The sequence below is a fragment of the Sphaerodactylus townsendi genome, linkage group LG05 (assembly GCF_021028975.2).
Source record: "Sphaerodactylus townsendi isolate TG3544 linkage group LG05, MPM_Stown_v2.3, whole genome shotgun sequence".
In the NCBI taxonomy this organism is placed as follows: Eukaryota; Metazoa; Chordata; class Lepidosauria; order Squamata; family Sphaerodactylidae; genus Sphaerodactylus; species Sphaerodactylus townsendi.
The window spans coordinates 100,567,700-100,587,662 of NC_059429.1; the positions used below are offsets into that span (position 1 = coordinate 100,567,700).

At 41.6% G+C, this 19,963-nt stretch overlaps 1 non-coding gene across 1 annotated transcript; it reads left to right on the forward strand.

Annotated features, from left to right (window-relative positions):
- Positions 1-19,193: 19,193 nt before the first annotated feature.
- LOC125434068 lies at positions 19,194-19,304 on the forward strand. The gene has a single exon (XR_007244713.1). It is a non-coding gene; the product is annotated as a U6 spliceosomal RNA (small nuclear RNA).
- Positions 19,305-19,963: the final 659 nt, after the last annotated feature.

Genomic DNA, 19,963 nt, shown 5'->3' on the forward strand with positions numbered 1-19,963 from the left:
TAAGTAACACATGGCTCAATGCCATATACTTATGTGTAATGTATCCTTAGTCCCTTAAGTGAATGGTACCCAATCCTGGGCTAAGTGATCTGCCACTTGCCGGAAGGAATAAACTAGACACTGCATATTCCAGCACTGCAGAGCTAGTTTTTCCAAAGGAGGTTTTTGCAGTCTGGGTGCCTTGCCACAGTGATTTCTTACCTTACAACATAACAATCCATTTGTTGTTTTTATGTAGTTTCCTTATTTGTCCATGCTTTTTAAAAGCACCTTTGCTCCAATTTTAAGAAAGCAGAGATGAACAATGAGGAAGAAAGTGGACAGCCACATCCTGAGGAAGCCTGGAGAAAGTCTGCTGCAGTTCGCCAGCCAAACTGTATGAAAAGTACCATCTGAAGGATCCCAGTGACACCTAGGTGAGAGAGAAGACAAAGTTCTAGACTGAATTTTAAAATGAAAATATTATGCAATTGCAGTATCTGCTATGGAACAGGGCAGATATGAAACAAATGAACATTCATTTATGCTGTTTTTACTCCCACTTTATTGTATTCTTTATTTTTTAAAAAAATGCATCCAAGGCTATAGGGTGTACTTTTGTCTGAAAGAACGCATACATCATCTATTTTCATCTTTAAATGGGGACAATGTCTACAAAGTTCTTTGTGTCCACATTGGGGTCAACATTCTAAAGCATCAGGCTGTAAGAGAATGGCTTTTGTGTGAATGGCCAGAGAGTGGGGTAAAGAAAGAGGCTCTTGCTAACTAGTGATGTGAGAAAAATACAGCTGCCTTGGTCCTTTGTGAAACCATGCATGCACTAAACAGCATACATGTACAAATGCCAATATGTACGCAGCTGCCCAGCAAACTCCAACAAATGGCTCGATGACCCCTTGATCTGATTATTGCTCAGTTGGGGGAATAATAATCGTTACTGGTGACTGTGATTAAATCCTATCCTGCAGGAGTCTGGGCATCTCCAGTGGTAACATGCACATGACTTTATGAATCACAGGCAGCGTTTGCACTTCATTCATCAACACCCAGTACTCACACTTTGTGGACAGAAGCAGTGGCTCAGTAGCACAGCATATGCTTTGCAGGTTGAATTCCTGGCACCTCCAGTTAAAGAATCTCTTAAAAGGTGCTGTTTGGAAGCTGTTGGGCTGCTACTGTCAGACAGAATAAACACCATGAAACTACTAGACAGATCAGTGGTCCCAGTCAGCTTAAGGCAGCTTAGGAGTTCTGTGCTAAAGCTCCATAAAGGGGTTCAACAAAGCCTCTGATCATAAAACGTGGTCTAGTCTGCATTGATAGGAAAGCTGGGTCAACCCTCCCTCCCATTACAATCTCACAACTGACATTCATTTTTTGTACATTCCAGTAGTACATTCCATATGCCCCCCAAGAGCCTGTGTAACCCCTATGATCAGAATGGGTTGACCCAGAAAGGGGTGGAGACTCTAAGCCGGAGAAGGCTGCAAAAACTGGTGAAGTTGGAGGAAGCAAGGCTACCAGGCTGGGACCTTGATTTAATCCGTTATAAGCTCTTAACACCTTGTTTAAGGTAATTGCAAAGTTGTTGGGAACTAGTGGGAAGGGAGTTGGTTATTTTTGCTATAATTGTAAATGTTAGAATTTATTGTTTCAGGGCTTGCTATGTATGTAATTGATGGGAGTTCGTTTGGGGACCTTCATCATCTTGGATCCCATTCACCAAGCCTCTGAAGTCTTCATATAAGCTTCAACCAACCAGCAGTGAAGAAGAATTGGATCTTGCATTTATACAGTAGTTTTTTCAAGATAAGGACTCTGAAATGCAAACTTAGAAGGACTGTAAACTGTTAATGTTGAATGTAAATATTAACAGTTTTATTTGTTAAGTAAAACTAAAATTTGCTGTAAAATTTAGTTCTTGCAACTCCTTCCCAAGTTCTGCCCCACAGAACCCACAGTTAGAGAGCCATAAATTGGCTTCAACCAGCGTGGGCTTGAAGTGAGATTGCAAATTGCTTGCAATGAAGTTTGCAAACAAGTTCTGGTTTGATCCCCATAAAACTGTTCTTGTTAAGTGTGACATAAGTTCAAGAGATGTAAATTATGATTATTCAAAGCATGCTGTGGAAACTTATGGTGCAATTGCTAAAATGTACAGGTGATAAAGGGTGAGGGAAAGAGATGTTACTGTGTGAATTTGAAACACATAATCTCTGTTTGGTAAGATAGTCAACCAGTGTATAAACTGTAAAGTTGCAAGGGAAATGGGATGTAATCTCCTATTGGATGCAGAGAGTTTGGTAAACAGTCAGTTGGGAAGAAGCAAAACCCTCTGCACAGGGAGAGATAAAGGAACACTCGTTTGAGCAGTTAAGCATGAAGGAAGGATTCCAGTTGGTAAACCTCTACCCCTTGTGCAAACTCTGAATTGGGTAACAGCTTCTGGAAAGAGTTTTGCAAACTGCTAGTATAGCCAAGTTTCCAGCAAGTGATCTAAGGTTGCAATTAAAAAAACATTTTCTGGTATTTCACCTAAACCAGCTGGGAAATAGAATACTCAGTGCTGGCGAAGTTCACATGCAAGAGAATTAATTGCATTTGACAGTGTTCCCTTGAAAATATTAAAAGAAGGAAAATTATAGAGAGCTTACGTGCCTCCTGCATTGCTCCATAGCTTTGGGGAGCAGTGGAAGGATGCCCTGCAAAACAATGTTTTGGTTATTTTGGAAATTGCATATGGCAATATTGTTCCAGTTTCTGAATTGAAAGCTAAATTTTATGAGACCTATCAGCACATTAATGAACCCGCGATCAGTATATTTAAATCGGGTTGCATTGCTCTTGGCTATGGAAATATCAGAAGAAGGAGGGGATTGAAGCTGATGAAGAGTTTAAGTCTCCATGTTCAGGAACAATTCTTTAGGGGATGCTGGCATGAAGCATTATTATCAGCCCTTTAAAAATAAGGAAATCATAGGGTGCAGTAGTGATCAATAAAAAAAAGAAGTTTCATATGCTGCTCTCCTTCATGCAGTGAGGTCTCTTTAGAGAAAGAAATTTCTTTGTAAAACAGGAAAGGAAACTTCGAAGCAAGAGATGCATGAAAAGGAAAAGCCTTCAATAAAATTGTGGGAACAATTCGATAAAAGTACAGTGACTGACAAGAGTGGTACTAACAAAGAGATTGACTGGAAACCCAAATACTTTTAGGAATCTGAGGAGGGAGGTGGCTAAATCCAAAGCTTCAGCAAGCAAGGGACTGTAGCAATTCAAAGCCTCGCCAGTTCTCCAGGGTCTGAGAGAGAAAGGAGAATGGTAGCTCTAAAGACCCCAAAGCAGTGGTGTTTTAACTGTGGATTAAAGGGTCATTTTAAACGCGATTGTGTCAATCAGCCAAACGTAGTAGCTGGTTCATCAAAAATTACTAAATATAGCTGGTAAACCAAGAAGAAACTTGTTTAGATGGCTCATCTAAGAGCAGTATAGCAAGCCAATGGGCATCTGGAAAGGTGGACTGTACAGATGCAGGTGCGAAAGCGAACCTTCATTGCAAGGCTTTGATAGGACCTTGCATGCAATGATTGTGTATATTTGGATGGGGTGAAATGCAGCTGTTTATCAGGATACAGGTTCACAAAGTGACTTTGGCATTTGTGAGAGACCTTTATAAAGCCCATTTATCTCATCGAGAGCTGAAACCTATTAGGGGATTTTATTGGAAATAGAAGTAGCAGGAGGTCAGACAGAATCCTATTTGGGATTTATAATTCTAGACTTGCATATTTCAAATAATACCAAAGATATAAGAGAGAATATGAAATTTTAGCTCTATGCCCAGACCAACGCATGAATCAACAAGTTTCAGCCATTATTGGTACCTGCTAACGTGTTAAGCGATGTGTGACTCAGGGCCAATATTAATCCAGATGGGATCAGTTTTGCAGCTTGCAACACTCTGTCAGATCGGTTGGAAAGAAGCTTGCAGCTACTATTTAGAAAGTCAAAGGAAGAAGGCTGGAAGTGGAAGAGGGAAGTGAAGTGCTGCTACATGCTGGAAGGCCTGTTCATATCCCAGCAGGGAAGATCATGCACAGTGACAGGTAAAGGTAAACTTCACCATGAGAAAATAGGAACAACAGTCCCTTTTAGAAGACCCAGAAGTGAAGGCAGCCGGACCAGGAGGGTTGTCCATCTTCCACAAATAGTAAAACCTACAGTGTGTTAAATATGAGAATAGGGTCTGTGTCAAGAATTTGACAATAAAAGGATATTGTATTGGAAGCCTCATACTTGTAGTTGCTAAAGCTTATGAAGTAGAATGGGCAAGAGCTTCTAGCCCCTGTCAGGTTTGGACCTCACAAATGGAAATGAATTCCAAGTTTTAAATTTTGAAGCTGCCAGTTACATTAAGTAAGCTAGAACAGGAAAGAATTTCAAAACGTGATAGCAACAGAAACACTAAGGGTCTCTTTGCAATGCATGATTTAGACATTGGGAGAGTTTCTGGTGTCACCCACAAAATTCATTTAAAAAGTGATGTGCCCCTTTTAGAGAGAGAACAAATCCAGGGCTTAAAGTCTCACCCCTACAGATTTTGAAGCACTCCACGCCAACATCTAAGGGAGTTGGCTACTTTAGGCATAATTGAAGAAACCCAACAGTCCTATATGCATCACCAGTAGTATTGGTAAGGGAAGAAAAATGGAGCCCCTTAGGATGGTAGGGTGGACTATAGGAAATTAAATACTTTAACAGGAAAAGGATGCTTATCCTCTGCCTAGAATAGAAGAAATGTTTGCATTACTCGCAGGATCACGAGTGGTTCTCTGTCTTAGATTTAAAAAGTGGATATTATCAGGTGCCAATGGACTCCAGCAGATTGCCAAAAGACAGCATTTACCAATCCCCATTTGGTAATTGGTAAAGCAGTTTAAGATGATGCCCCAAGGGGTTAACAAATGCCCCTCAACCTTCTTCAACCTAATGATGGAAAAATGTGATGCAAGGCTTGAACCTTACTGAAAACTATTGCCTTTTTTGGATGATTTGATCATATTCTTCTTACAACTAAAGAGGAGGCATGAAGAACGTCTCCTCCCTCGGTTTTGCAGTGTGACTTCAGAAATATGGATTAAAGCTATCTCCCCCTTCTAAAATGTAAATTATTTTCAAATCATCTAGTGAAATATTTAGGGTCATATCATATCAGCCTCCTTGGAATAGAGCTTTTCAGACAAAGGAAAAAGACCAGATGCACCATTACCACCTGAACAGTGCCTACAAACCTCAGTGAACTTCTTCAGGAGATTTTCTTAAATTTGCTGGATATTATAGGAGGGTTTGTGTCAGGGGATATTCAATCATTGCTAAGCCATTAAATTCATTGCTAGCAGGTAGTTCTAGGGGAAGTAAAACTAAAGGGAGTCCAGTCTCTACTCAAAGACATAAATGGGATGGTAGGCTGCCAAGAGTGCTCTTGAGACTTTAAGAAGTTAAAGTTAACCATACAGCACCAGTATTGGGATTTGCAGATCTGGAAGTTGCCATATATATTGCATACAGATGCTAGTCTCACAGGATTAGGTGCCGCCCTGTACCAAATGCAAAATAACTGTCTCCTCGCGGTCATCGCTATGCCAGTAGAGGTTTAAAGCCAGTATGAACGAATTATCCAGTGCACAAATTGGAGTTTTTACGCTAAAATGTACCGTGTGTGTGACAAGTTCCACGATTTTTTTTGTATGGGTCAGAGTTTCTAACGTAATGACTGGATAACAACCCAATGGACTTATGTTCTAACCTCTGCCAAATTAGATGCTGCAGGGGCAGAGGTGTGAGTGTCAGCATTTATCTTTATATAATTTTGAAATAGTCTACAGATCTGGAAAAAGCTAATATAGATGCTGACTCACTTTCTAGAAGGCATGAAGAGCTCAATGAGGATGAGGAAGGGAATAAAACAACCTAGAAAGAATTTCCTAAAATGCTCCTAAAAGATTCAACATGATCCCAATGCACTAAAGTCGTGGTGGGATGCTGGAAGTCTGTAAGGCAGTTATCCTAAGTTCATAGTGTACTTCCAAACATCCAGTAGTGCCAAGATTTTAAATGAAGGGACCACAGTTATATTGAGGACTCCTACTCTGCCTCTGAGGACAGTATTCCAGAAGAATTTGCAAATGAAGGATGCCATATTAAATCCCCTTCTGATCAAAAAAAATGATGAGTTTCCTGATTGGAAGAAGGTAAAAGAAAGGACATGATATATAGCTGTCAGAATAATACACTTTTGGAGAGAAGGCATAGAAAACCCACCTGGGATGAAGAAAGAAAAGAAAGAGTATGAAACTATAGACTGTACTCTTGAGAGAGTGCACCACGACTTTTCTGTTGGAATGGAGTTCTATATCTAATAAGTTCAACGAAAAGGAGAAGATGTAGAGCAACTTGTGATCCCTTACACATCATCGGAGGAGAGCCCTAGAAGGCACCCATATGATGAAATGGGTCATTTTGGAATTGAAAGAACTTTGGAATTGGCTGAGGGATAGATTCTTCTGGCCTAAAATGGCACAATGCTATAGAACAGAAGTGCCGTGAACTGTGAACGCTTGTGTAAAGAGGAAAAGCTGCAGAGTAGAAAGAGCAGGAATGAATTAGTGAATATAAAAAACATATGCTCCCTTTAGAGTTAGTCTGCATAGATTTTTTAACCTCTTTGGAACCCCTGATGAAAATGGCACCAAAAAATATTTTTTAGTGAGTTACTGATCATTTTACCAAATATGCACAAAGCATACCCCACTCGAGATCAGACTGCAAGAACAGTAGCTACAACTCTTGGGAAAATTTTATATGCCATTATGGATTCTCTAGAAGATTCCTACAGTGATCAAGGAGCAGCCCTTTGAGTCAGAAACCTGGTTACAGAACTGAGTAAAATTGCAGGAACTAAATCCCATACAACACCATTATCACCCAAGAGGAAACCTCCTGTTGAGAGGTTCAATCGCATGCCCTTTTAGACATTGTTGGGCACATTAGAAGTAAATAAGAAATCTAATTGGAGAAAGTACATAAAACCATTAGTTCATGCTTATAATTGCACTAAAAATGAGTACTACTGGAGAATCTCCTCTTATTTTTTAATGTTTGGAAGACAACCACTACTACCAATTGATTTGTGTGTTTTGGGATAAAGTCGAAGGGGCAGACAGAGGTAGCTCATCAAGAATAAGGTAATGAGACTTAAAACGCCAGGCTTCTGTTATGCATATGATTTGGGCCACTCAGGAAAGTGAAAGAAAGCATCAGCAAGCCAACAAAGCGAAGATGGGATATGAAAGTCATCAAATCAAACATTTCAACAGTGGAGACAGAAGTACTGGTAACGTGAACTTAAGTCCCCGTGGAATGCAGGAAATTAGCTGACCGATGGGGAACCTTGTTGTTGCATATAGTAATCTAGGAGCAAATCCGGATGAAAACCTTCCTGTATCACAAAGTGCAATCGGAAGAGATGGTGAAGGCGCGAGTTCAACTCTGCACCTGGGATATAAGTGCGCACTCATGTGGATTTATTTCTCCCTCAGAGAACATAAGTGATTTTGGACAGTCCAGACAGTCCTATTAGTGGTAGGACAAGTACAAAAGCTAGCTGATGTCAACTCAGTAGGAGAGCGATATTTTGTGCATCCACACATCTAACTCCCTTTCAGACCCTTCAATCCTATGGCAAGAGAATTTACTCCAAGCTCTCCCCTTCTGAGTGAGGTTATTGCAGTTGGAAATCCTCTTCAGTCAAGACAAAAGAAAAGACAAAGTTGTTGCTGTCAGATTCACTCAAATGTGGTTCCACCTAGTACAGGGATCTCTGAGGAAATCAGTAACCCACCCTCTAGGACCCTCAAAGAGTTAGGAACTCAACCTTACTAAGTTAGCTGGATTATGTCTCTAAACTTTTTTCAGTGGGGTTAACTGGAGTCAACACTCCCATGGTAATGTGTCATTGTTTAATGATTTCCAGGGGTTAAGTTATAAATAGCCTCGGTCGGGAATGACATTAAGAATTTTTTAGTGGGGAGAAATGTAACCCCTATGAGTCAGAATGTGGGTTGACTCCAGAAAGGGGTGGGAGACTCCTCTAAGCTGGAGAAGGCTGCAAAACTGGTGAAGTTGGAGGAAGCAAGGCTACCAGGCTGGGACCTTTGATTTAATCCATCGCTATAAGCTCTTAACACCTTGTTTGCTGTAATTGCAAAGTTGTTGGGAACTAGTGGGAAGGGAGTTGGTTATTTTTGCTATAATTGTAAATGTTAGAATTTATTGTTTCAGGGCTTGCTATGTATGTAATTGATGGGAGTTCGTTTGGGGACCTTCATCATCTTGGATCCCATTCACCAAGCCTCTGAAGTCTTCATAAGCCAACCACCAGCAGGAAGAATTGGACTTTGCATTTATCAGTAGTTTTTCAAGATAAGGACTTGAAATGCAACTTAGAAGGACTGTAAATTGTTAATGTTAAATGTAAATGTTAAAAGTTTTATTTGTTAAGTAAACTAAATTTTGTTTTAAAATTTAGTTCTTTGCAACTCCTTCCAAGTTCTGCCCCACAGAACCCACAGTTAGAGGTTACACCTGCAGCCAGTGCAGAATGTAATTCTTCACCTCTTCCCAGAGTAAGTTACTGAGACCTCTTCTGTTCCCCAAGCAAACTAAAATCCTTGTGCTCGGCCAGAACAGAGTGTAAGACCCACAGATGAATGAGTAACAGTTCAAAAACGGTTTAATAATATTGAAAGTTTAGGACTCTGACTCCTCCCATAAAGTCTAACTAATAAAGAATACTTGCGATGCTGGAAACGATTGGAGATTATCTGAAGACCTTGCAGGTTCCAGTCCTTCCTTAACTGCTTCTAAGTAAGTCTGTTCTGCTTGCTTCTTCTTCTGAGTTCTCCCAGTGTCCTCTAACTGGACTCTGTTTTTCCTGCAATCCTGCTGAAACTTGACTACTCTGAGTTCTATGGATCTCTCTAACACCTTAAACATCTGAGATATTGCTGTCCCCAGCCTTCCCCAGACACCTGAAAAAATCTAACAGACCATAAAACAGAAACTGCTAACTAATAAGAATGCTATAATGCTTTGCCTCTTCTTAAAGGGACAGGGTCTAACTAAGGTTCCCTCCCACAGAATACTGTATAAAAGGCAACTAAACCCGTTCTAACTAAGGGTACAACTGAGGCTTAATGAAGGAAAATGGTGAGGGTGTCTCTGGAGGCATGGCAGAGACCACAACTTACCCTTCACTGCTGTGGCAGCTCTCTTCAACCCAAGCCTTCCAGATAAAAGTCAAGTTCTTGACATTGGGCGTTTTCGCAAACACTTTTTGTTCCAGAATAAAAGCGAACCGCATTGATTCCTTGCCTTTTTAATGTAGTTTCGTCGCTCGATGGCATTCGCACATGGCCCTGTAGTCACGCATCTTCCGCTTGTTTCGCGAACTCCTGTTTTGCATCCCTCCAGGAAATGCGGTGCAAACGACGAATCTGATAGGGCTTGCTTGGCCAAGCAGTCCTGGGGCAAGGTCCGGGGGTGGGCCTAAACGTTCTCATACGTCACCCGCGGGAGGCGTTGCCTTGTTGTCAATCGCGTGAGAACGTGGAGGTGGGCGAGGTGAAAGCCCTGATTGGCCAGCCGCTAGCTTCGGGATACATCTCGCGTTGATTGAGACGTGCGATCTTCGTCTCCATTTTATATCGTAGCCTCCAGTTCTCAAGCGTAAGTACCAAGGAACGGCGAGGTATTGCTACCTGGAGTTAGGAGGTTTCCCACTCACCAGTTGTGCCCCGGCTTTGGCTACAGAACTGCTTTTGCATGGGCATAATATCAGATGGAAAGCCATCAGGTCGCCATGCCTCCTGACACAGAGGAGACAGAGCATGCTTCTTCTCGGTTGTGTTTTCTGGCCCGAAGACTTCACCCCGGACGGGTCAACCATCAGGAGATCTCTGGAGCCGTCCCCCCCCCCCCCCGCATCCCTTACCTTCTCTGGCGGGGAGAAGGGAGGGGCACGAGATTCACATTCTTACTTTAACGCCATGCGCATCTTTTGGCTTGGGTAGAATAAAGGTTGCTCCGTGGCATATGTCATCCCTCCAACTCTCCTACCCCTCCCCCGGTAAAAAAACCAAAGTTAGCAAAATGTCAGGCATGGCAAGATTGATTCAGCCAAGATGCAATTATCATTTAAAAAGTGCTTGATTGAGGTGCCTGATTTTGGGTGATTTATTCTGCATACCTTATACATAATTAAAGTCGGGGAGTGGAGTAATTTATCAATCTCGTTTAGCCTGCAGAGGGGCAAGGGGAAGAGGAGCGCCGCCGCCGCCGCCGCCTCTTCCCTGCTCTGCTGCTCCGAGCTGGGCTCTCTGTTTGTTTTATTAAAACGCTTTCGGGATGTGATCCCCCCCCCCTTTTTGCAGAGTGAAACTGATCATTTCTCCAGCTCGGCAGGAGAGAGTCATTCGTTTGGGATTGTGGGAGGGAGAGAGAGAGAAAGAGAAAAGAAGAAGGAGAGGAGGAGGAGGACAAGAAGGAAGAGCAGCTTCGCCGGGCATGGAGTTTTGAAGCCTCCTCTCCCTGCCTCTCTTCCCCTCCCTGCCTCCGATGCAATGGCGATGTTTACAAAGCCTTGTGAGCTGTTCTCTTTCCCCTTCGCCTCCTGTCACTTCCTTCCTGGTCATTGCAGGACGAGTCCGGGCCTTCAAGCTTACTTTTATCTTCTGACCAGGAAAACGCTACTTCTGCCCGCTTCTTCCGACGACACCCCTCATTGGATTGATTGTCAAGGAGTTGTGCTTGTGTGCGTGGTTCCTGGAGGCTGCATGTTGAGCCAGGTGGTGAACATCTTACAAGGCTGGAAGAACTTAAAGGCTCTCCACACCCCCCCCTCGTCCCACTTAACCCTCCTTTCACTGCTCAAGTGGTGTCTCTTTCTCTCTCTCTTGTTGGAGTCGAGCTGCAAGGCTTTACACCGACCCGAACGGAGACGCAGGGGGAAGTCGAGAGTGAGATGCAAAGGAACAAAGGAATGTGCGCTACAGCAGCCAGAACGCCCCGCCGCACTACCATTGGATGGGATCAAAATCCTTTCGTCACATCGGTGGGCGTAAAACGTGGCTCTAAGCTGCCAGCCTGATCCACTTTCGGGCTTCCACTCTTTGTTTCAAGCAACTAGGCACCAAATTGTGGGGAAACTGCGTTTTCCAAGAAAGTTGCACAAGTATCGAGCGACAGGAAAAATGTGGAACAACGGCTGGAATGTGGCACACAAAAGGGGGTCGGGACACATTTCGGCTTAAGTGTGTGCAAACAGATGTGTGATACGGCGACGACCTCACATGCCAGATCTGCAACAAACAGTGTGTGCAAAAACGCCCATTGTCTCTGATACACCCCAGACACTTTCCTTTTGGGAAGCATTTGGGGGTGAGTTGACTGACAGTACAGTCCTCTGCAGAGTTTCTAAAGATTAGTGTTGCTCTGTCAATAAACTAAATTTAATATATAAATCTTCTGGAGCAGTTTCTTTTGTCAGCTCCTCTTGATCACCTTTTCAATAAACAAAAGTGTAGCAATTCATCTTTGGGAGCATCTGCACTAACTTTCAGAGGACAAGGGGGGAAATGGAAGAGAGAATCACAATAAATCCTCTTGGGAACATTCAAGCTAATAGCTCCTAGGAGACAATAGTTTATGAAGCTGTGATTCCTTCTGTGCTAGCTGTGATTCCTTCATGGAAATTTACCAAAACGCTGATGGTGTCTTTGGTCCACTGTTACCTTAAAAGGGAAGTTATTTGTATATAGTATCCCTTTCCATTTGAGAGGTCGCCAACTGTTTATTATGTCCCCTTCAGCTTAAATGGTCAAGAAATCACGTCACGTGACCAAGTTTCTGCTGTCAAACTCAACATGTGGCTTTAGTCTAGATCTGCTCAGCAATTTCACCAGGAATGATTATCTGTTTGTACCTTCACTTTATTAGAATCCCCCCCCCCGGGGGATTAGAGGCCCAATGTATTGCAATTATAAGTGTATTGGTACAACCCACAACACCTGAAGCAAAATGGTTACAAGATACTCATGTTCACCTGAACAGGGATCTTGGAGAGGCTTGCTCCTTTGTGCACCTGGGCAAATTTAGCTACAGAACAGCAATCGGTTTATTTTGATTGTTTAATGAATCCCCCACAAGTTTCTCACTATCAGATTTCATTACTATTGAAAAAAAACCCATTACTGGATGGTTACAAAAATGTCACGTGTTCTAGCTAGTTTGAGTTGGTCTATCTTGTCAGTCCTGGATCTATAAAGGTGATGCCAGGATAGCCAGGCAGTCTCTCAGCTGAAATCTGCCCCATGGTATATATTGTAATGAAAAGAGATCACTCCAGAGCGTTATATCTGGAAAACATTTCAATAAAAAAACCCTAAGAATAATATTTACCTCATTACGATTTTAAGCAATGACGTCGACTATGCTTAGTGAGTGACACTCTCAAACACCGCTGCCCTGATACCTTTGAAAACTCTGTCTTGGAGGATCTTCCTCATTATGTCCTGACCTGTCCTTGTATTCAAATCCTAGGGAAAAATTTATCGATAAGATCATTCCCAGGACACACCCCTTTTCTGATCATGACAAACTAGCTTTCTTGTTATCTGACAGTGACCCCTGTGTCTCCTATGAAATGGTGCTTCTTGCCCTGGTAGCCAGGAAAAACTGATCTTTTAAAGAGAGTCACCAATCCAACCTGTTGATTTGATGTTTTACACTAGTGTTGTATACTGTTTTAATCTGTGTGTAACTAACATATTGTTGCTCAGCACTTGTGTTGTGAAGGCCTATGATTGCATACAACAAACTTTTATCTATCTATCCTGTCATCCCACTCATCTGTACCAGTTATCTGGTAGTCACTCCGTGAGTACAATAAATGCATCTGGAATGTAGGATGTTATTTTGTGATCAACAGACTGGTTATTATAACTGTTGTCATTTATAACAATGATGTTGCAATATATGTATTGCCAATAAACTTTCTGCTGGGATAAGGTCAAAGGCTGACACCATTTCTCCTCTTCTTTCCCTTCCCTTGGCTGCAGTCAGTTGTCAACTGAGTTGGGCAGCAAACTTTTATTTACATATGAAAGTCTTCATGTAATCACAATTACATCTCACTCCAAACTACAGCACCTTGCAAAAATCTCTGGGCTTCAGGTACTCAACTGAATGGCATGAGCAACAGTATGCCTTTTTCTCCAAAACAACTGTACCTATTAATTAACTAGAGAGCTTTACTGAAAAGGGCAAACTTTTGAAAAAATGGAAAAACAGCCAGTGGGGGAGTCTTAGGCACCTCCTTAAGTAGGGCTTCCCATGGTTGAGAGAGAATGGGGTGGGCCTGTGCAGTAGCCTGTTAAATGACTCAGAGGGCAGGTACCTCCAGGAGGAGGTCCTGTGAGGATCTGTATGGCAAACAGGGATGCTCTTTCAAGTAAAGGAGCAGCGGTGGCATAGTGGTTAAGAGCAGGTGTACTCTAATCTGGAGGAACCAGGTTTGATTCCCCACTCCGCTTCTTGAGCTGTGGAAGCTTATCTGGGGAATTCAGATTAGCCTGTGCACTCCAACACACGCCAGCTGGGTGACCTTGGGCTAGAGTCACAGTTCTTCTGAGCTCTCTCAGCCCCACCTACCACACAAGGTGTTTGCTGTGAGGGGGGAAGGGTAAGGAGTTAGTAAGCTCCTTTGAGTCTCCTACAGGAAATATTTCCAACTCCTTCTTCTGAAGGACATTAATATTCTCATATCTCCTCCAAACGGTGGTAACTTCCAGGGCAGGAGTACCAAATTTAGTTTCCTTTGGGTTAGACTACAGTAGAGACTCATGGTGTTTTTGCATTTAGTTTGCTTACAAGTACATAAATATGGTACACAGATGATGGCAGTGAGCACTCCTACAAGCCAGCAGAGCTGCTACTCACATTAGGTCTCCAGAGAGAAAGAGGGAGGGAGAGACTGCATCCCTAGTTGCTTTACTTTCCAGCTGTTAGTTTGCTTTCTCTTCCCTCTCTCTTCCAAACACCTAATTTGGGCTAAGATTGCCTTGGTTCTGTACAGATGCCTTGAGGGTTGCTGTTGTCTGCCTGCTGCTGGCCACAGAGGGCGGCATTTCCTGTGCATTACTGCTGACTCTTTCTGGGATGCAGGTGTGTAGAGAGTACAACTGGGAGAAGAGGCAGTCTCTATAGAGACAGTGGCTGTTTGTGCAAAGTGAAGTTGTGTGCTCTAGGTCAAGAGGTCACAAGCAAATGTCCGTCACATCCTTGGATACCAGTGTCAATTATACATGTACTAATGCCAAAACAAAACAAACAAACAAATGAAACAAGCAAACCAAAATGGAACATTCTTTGTCAAGAAACATTTAATCATTTAACTTTTAAAGTGCACAGATCAAGCAAATTAACCCATGTAGGTTTCTGTGGTATAAATTACTTTGAGTCTGTTGGCCACAGACAAGAGGTACCCATGAAAACTACTGTGATTTTTTGAAGGCTGTTATTGTGCAGCCATCCTCGTGCTCATTAAGGTTTTTTAAATAATAAAAAGACAATTGTCTACACATGAAACTGCCTTTTAGACATGGGAGAGTACCTCTACAAATATATGGAGAGTCTTTGTAAAGATTTTATTTCTATGGAGGATTACCCAAGCTCCTGACACTAAAAAATTTTTAACCAGGGTGGGTGGAAATTATTGCGAGGGTAACATGAAAACATAGCAGGAAGGTGGTTTCAATGTACAACAGGTGTGAAAGGGAAATCACAGCTAACAGGGGAGAGAAAACAGAGTAGTCTCTGTTGTCTAGAATCCCCATTGCAAGGGTGATTTAACATGCTGGGTGCATAGTCCTTATTCTCCAAACACATGAACTAGGCCTATATCTAAAATAGTCACTAGATGGCAGAGTAGGCAGTTACATGACTGCATTTTGTTTTCTGTTTTGCAGCCAAGTGACAGCTGACTTGAGGACCCTTAGGGTTTACAAGGCAAGAGATCTTCAGAAGTGGCTTGCCATAGCCTATCTCTGTGTTATGGCCCTGGCAAGTCAAGTTGTTTATAGCCATTCTAGTGTGAAGAGAATAACGATTTTTTTTGTATATTGCTATGGCCAGAGAGACTCCATTTTGATTGTTGGAAAAGCTTACTGAAAATCTTGTTTTCTGTAGATCTTTGACCAGTCATTCCCTGTAAGCCTGACCTACCTCACAGAGTGATTGTTGTGGGAGTAAAATGAGAGCAAATGAGGGAGAGCTGCTCCTGAAGTCCTTGGAGGAAGGGCAGGACAGAAACGTAAGAGTGAAGATAAGAGGTACATGGCTTGACAGCTATTCAGGGGTACCTTATGTAGGAACTACCTGGAAAACTTCAAAAATGTGTCCATACTGTTTCCTATACATTGCCTCCTCCCCCTCCTCTCACCCCCTCACTGGCCCAAATTTTTGGAAAAAGCAATCCTATCCTAAAGTTATGGAGAAATGCAATTTATTGTTTTTTTAAAAAAAATAAATAAAAACAGATGTCATATGTCATATGTTCCAGAATATAGTTTGACCCAGAACCTCCATGACCTTCAATTATGCCTGGAATGCAAGCATGCAATCCCAGACAGTTTGAAAAAGGGAAAGGGAACAGGATGTCACAGCCCTTCTGGACTGGCATTGAAATGAGGCCTGTCCAGCTGTTTGACAGCACTTTCTCTTTACTGTTAGGAAGCAGAAGGTTTCTGAGCGAGGCAAAACAGTGATTAGCATCTCCCCCTGGCTTATCTGAGTAGCTGCGCACCAAGCCAAGGGAAGGGTGTGTGCCACGCTCTGTGCAATTTACTGGGAGCGCTCAACCTTTGCAATAGCCTTGTTGTTTGGAATGTTCAAGGCACTAACTTCCCAGGAGAATATTGCTACGTTGCTTTGGAAGACCAGCACTTCACACTCTACAGAGAGAACTGTGACTGATAAAGAATTTAACCCAAACAGCTAATGTGATGATCCCAAGAGTTCTGTTACCATTCTGTCTTGTTGCATTTTCACAAAAGCCTATTTGAAAGCAGGTAATTTTAAATATAAGAAATTGGAGAGAATAGAATATCCAACCAGCCCCATTGTTTTGAATTCTTGCTTGGCAACCCCCAAAACTGTGTATGTAGCTATGAATTAATAAAGTAATTGTCATCCTGTATAACAATATAAGAAGGAGGAATTCATGCTTAAAAATAGATACCCCAGTGTTCAATCTACCCCTCCCTTGAAGCCTCAAATGTATGAGGACATCAAAACAGCACTCCAATATACTAAAGCTAAGGTAATGGTAGTCCCGTGTGCTGACCCATGGGGTGACATCACATCACATGGTTTACTAGATAGACTATGTTTACAAGGTGGTTTGCCATTGGTTTCCCCAGCCATTTACATTTTTCCCCCAGTAATCTGGGTGCTCATTTACTGACTTTGGAAGGATAGGAGACTGAATCAACTTTAAACAGGTTACCAGAAATCAACTTTCATTGGGATCAAACTTGGGTCATGTGCAGAGCTCTGACATTGCAGTACATGCAACTTACAACTCTGACCCACTATCTTGCAAGTAAGCCAACTTTTTGATTTTTTTTTTAAAGGGCACAGAAATGGCCTTAACATACCATGCTTTTCATTTTATGTGCCTAATTTTGGTCCTTTCTACCTTCCCTATTAAATAGGATTCTCTTTTGTATTGTCGAAGGCTTTCACAGCCGGATTCAACTGGTTGGTTCTGGTGGGTTTTCTGGGCTGCGTGGCCGTGGTCTGGTGGATCTTGTTCCTAACATTTCGCCTGCATCTGTGGCTGGCATCTTCAGAGGTGTATCACAGAGGGAAGTCTGCTACACACTGTGTAATCTGGATGTGGCAACTCTACCCCATCCCCTGCTGGTGGCCATGGGGGACTTGGCAACTCCCCTGTAGGCCTGCATAAGAAACATGTTGGCTCAGTTCGATCACTTTCTGGATCTGTGACAAATGTATTTACGACAAATTAGGAACTAAATAACATAATTACCATTGCTTATGCAGCCTTATGTCTGCTGCCATTTGTATAGGGTAATGACAGCATCTATCATTACATATTCATTTTATCTGCACCTCCACATGACGAGAGGCATCAGTGTTCTGCAAAGGATCTTTCTAATCATCAAAGTATTCATTTAGATCCAGCAGAAAAGAAGCCTCACCAAATACCCTTGGAATGCTGTGAGCAAGCCCAAGACAGTTTCATGTGTGTGGCAAGGCCAAAGTGGTGCCATACTACTCTGCATGGGTGCTGGTGCATTGGGCAAAGTTGACAGAGCAGTTAGGAAGACATTGAGACTTTTAGAGGTCCTAAACTGTGAAAAGATTATGATTCCCCGCATATGTAACTCAAAATAAAATACTAAACAATACTTAAATGTAAAATAAAATTTTATTTTTCAAAATGTCACAAAACTTATATGTATACTAAAATTAAAATAGTTTTCTTCCCTAGATTTTCTGAATGCACAATTCTGACTCAGTTCATGTAAGCTGACTCAGCAAAACATGTCCACTCCCCTACACAGAAGAGAACGTCTGTTCACATTATAGTTCTCAGTGAGTTTTTATTATTTTCAGGTGAGAAAAAGAACGTTCAGCAGAGCAGTTAGTAATAATCAGTGTTAGAAAAACAAGTAGTGGGAGCTCTACGTTTGAAAATACAAATTGTGTTCCATTTTTCACTAGTGTAATGAAGATTCAGTGGACTGAATCTCCTATTTCTTATTTCATTACACTTTGTGCACATATTACAGTGGAACTGATGTAGTTCTCCAAAGATGTTCAGGTCAACAGGATGTGAGTCAACTAGCTTTGGGAATCTTATGAATATTTTCATCAAATAAGTCTGTATCATTTAGAAAAGAAAATCTATTTGATATTCTTTGTATACTTCACCTGTCCTCTTTGTATCAACCAAGGCATAGTAAGTAGGTACACAAAATTTGTCTCTGACATTCAATGATGTTTCTGGCGCACTGCCATCATTTGCTTGTTTTCTTGATTTGATTGTGGAGCAGGCCTTTGTAGTTAGTATCAGGCAAGATATATTTTGACATGTTTTCGAATTGTTTAAAATCATTCCTCAAAGTGTATAAGTGGTCTGCTAATGATTTATGAGGTTAATACATGAAAGGATCAAATTTCCTCACATTATTTCAGTCTGTTAGTACAACATCCCCTTGGTTTAGGTGGGGAGTAAATAAAAAAAAAAGAGAGAAGGAAAGAGTGAGCATAAAAATGGGGCAAGAGTGTATAGTAGTGTGTACGGAAGTTCACCAAAGTACTGATTTTCCTCATGGTGACTTGTATCCTTTTAATTAAAATTTATTAATTAATTAATTTAATTAAAAGGATATATATATAAAATATCTTTTTCTTTCAGAGCTCCTACTTTGCTGGTGCACTGAGCATGCACCTATTGGGTAATCCAGCTGTGATATTGGCAAGTCCCAGGTTTGCCTCTTGTTTCAGCCATGAATCTTGCAATTATTCTGACTTAATGTACAGGGTTGTTTCATCAGGATTACTGATAGAGCAAATTGAAAGTGTTATGAAATATTCTATAAAGGCCAATTTTTATCATTGTCTCCACTCATGCTGCAGTGAGAGAAGACTGAACTATGTGCTGTGCCAAAGTGTACTATGCCCATTTGGTATGACATATTTACGATACACTAATCAACAAGACTATGCTAGAACTTGTTGCTATGACTGTAGTTTATTGCTACAATCTGCAAGTCTCCCTTGCCACTTGCATTCCCAGCATATGGGTGGTTAGTGAGTGCTCAGTGGACTTTGAAGTTGACATGGGGCAAGTCCACACTGCGGCATTCAGAGCTACCCAAATGTTGAGTGCTAATAGTGCAAGGAATCTCCTTCAGTCATGGCAGTGCCTAGCAGAGGCTGCCAGTAGCCCCATGAAGTGATATGACATCCTTCGCCATTTAGTTGCTTCTTTTTTCCCCTCCCTTTCCAATATCGTGGGACAGTGCAGCCCATGTCCCCACTGAGAGCCATTACTTCACATTAAGGCAGTACACACAGTAAAACTGGAACAATACAGAGAAGATTATCATGTCCCCAGGGCAAAGGATGACATGCAAATTTGTGAAATGACCCATATTTTAGGCTGCAGACTTTATTTATTTACTTCATTTCTCATCTGCTTTTCTCATGGAGACTCAGTGTGGTATACACAGTTTAAAAAGTGTAATAAGAATAGCATAAAACCTTTAATAAAACTTAGCTACAAATCAGAGAACAATGCACCGAAAGCAATGAAAATTGCGCTAAAATAGTGCAACAGAAGCAAGTTTCAAAACTGCAGAATAATGCAGTAAAACAGTATAATCTATACAAGGAAAAAAGCAATGAAAACTGCCTAAAATTTCTGAGATTTTGACAACAATGTTAATCCCCATCATAAAAATACCCTCTTGAACAATCCCACTTTACACATTACTGTACATTTTTAATTTGAGGTTGTAAGCCTCCTTGAACTAGGGGGAAAGGCAAGATATAAATATTTTACTGAATAGGCAATGTTTCTGTTTCTTCGAAGGTTTTAAGGAAAAGGTAACCAACATGGCAGGTGAAAAAATTGCTGATACTGAACTATGGAATGTGATACGTTAGCGTCACCAGAAAGGTCCAGAATTCCACAACATCAGATTGCCTCAGAAACATATTATTTACTAGAAGAGAAATGAGGAGCCTTGTTGCTAGGCACAGCTGTTGCCATGATAGAGAGATGTGTGAGTGTGTGTGCAGAATGTATAGTAACACA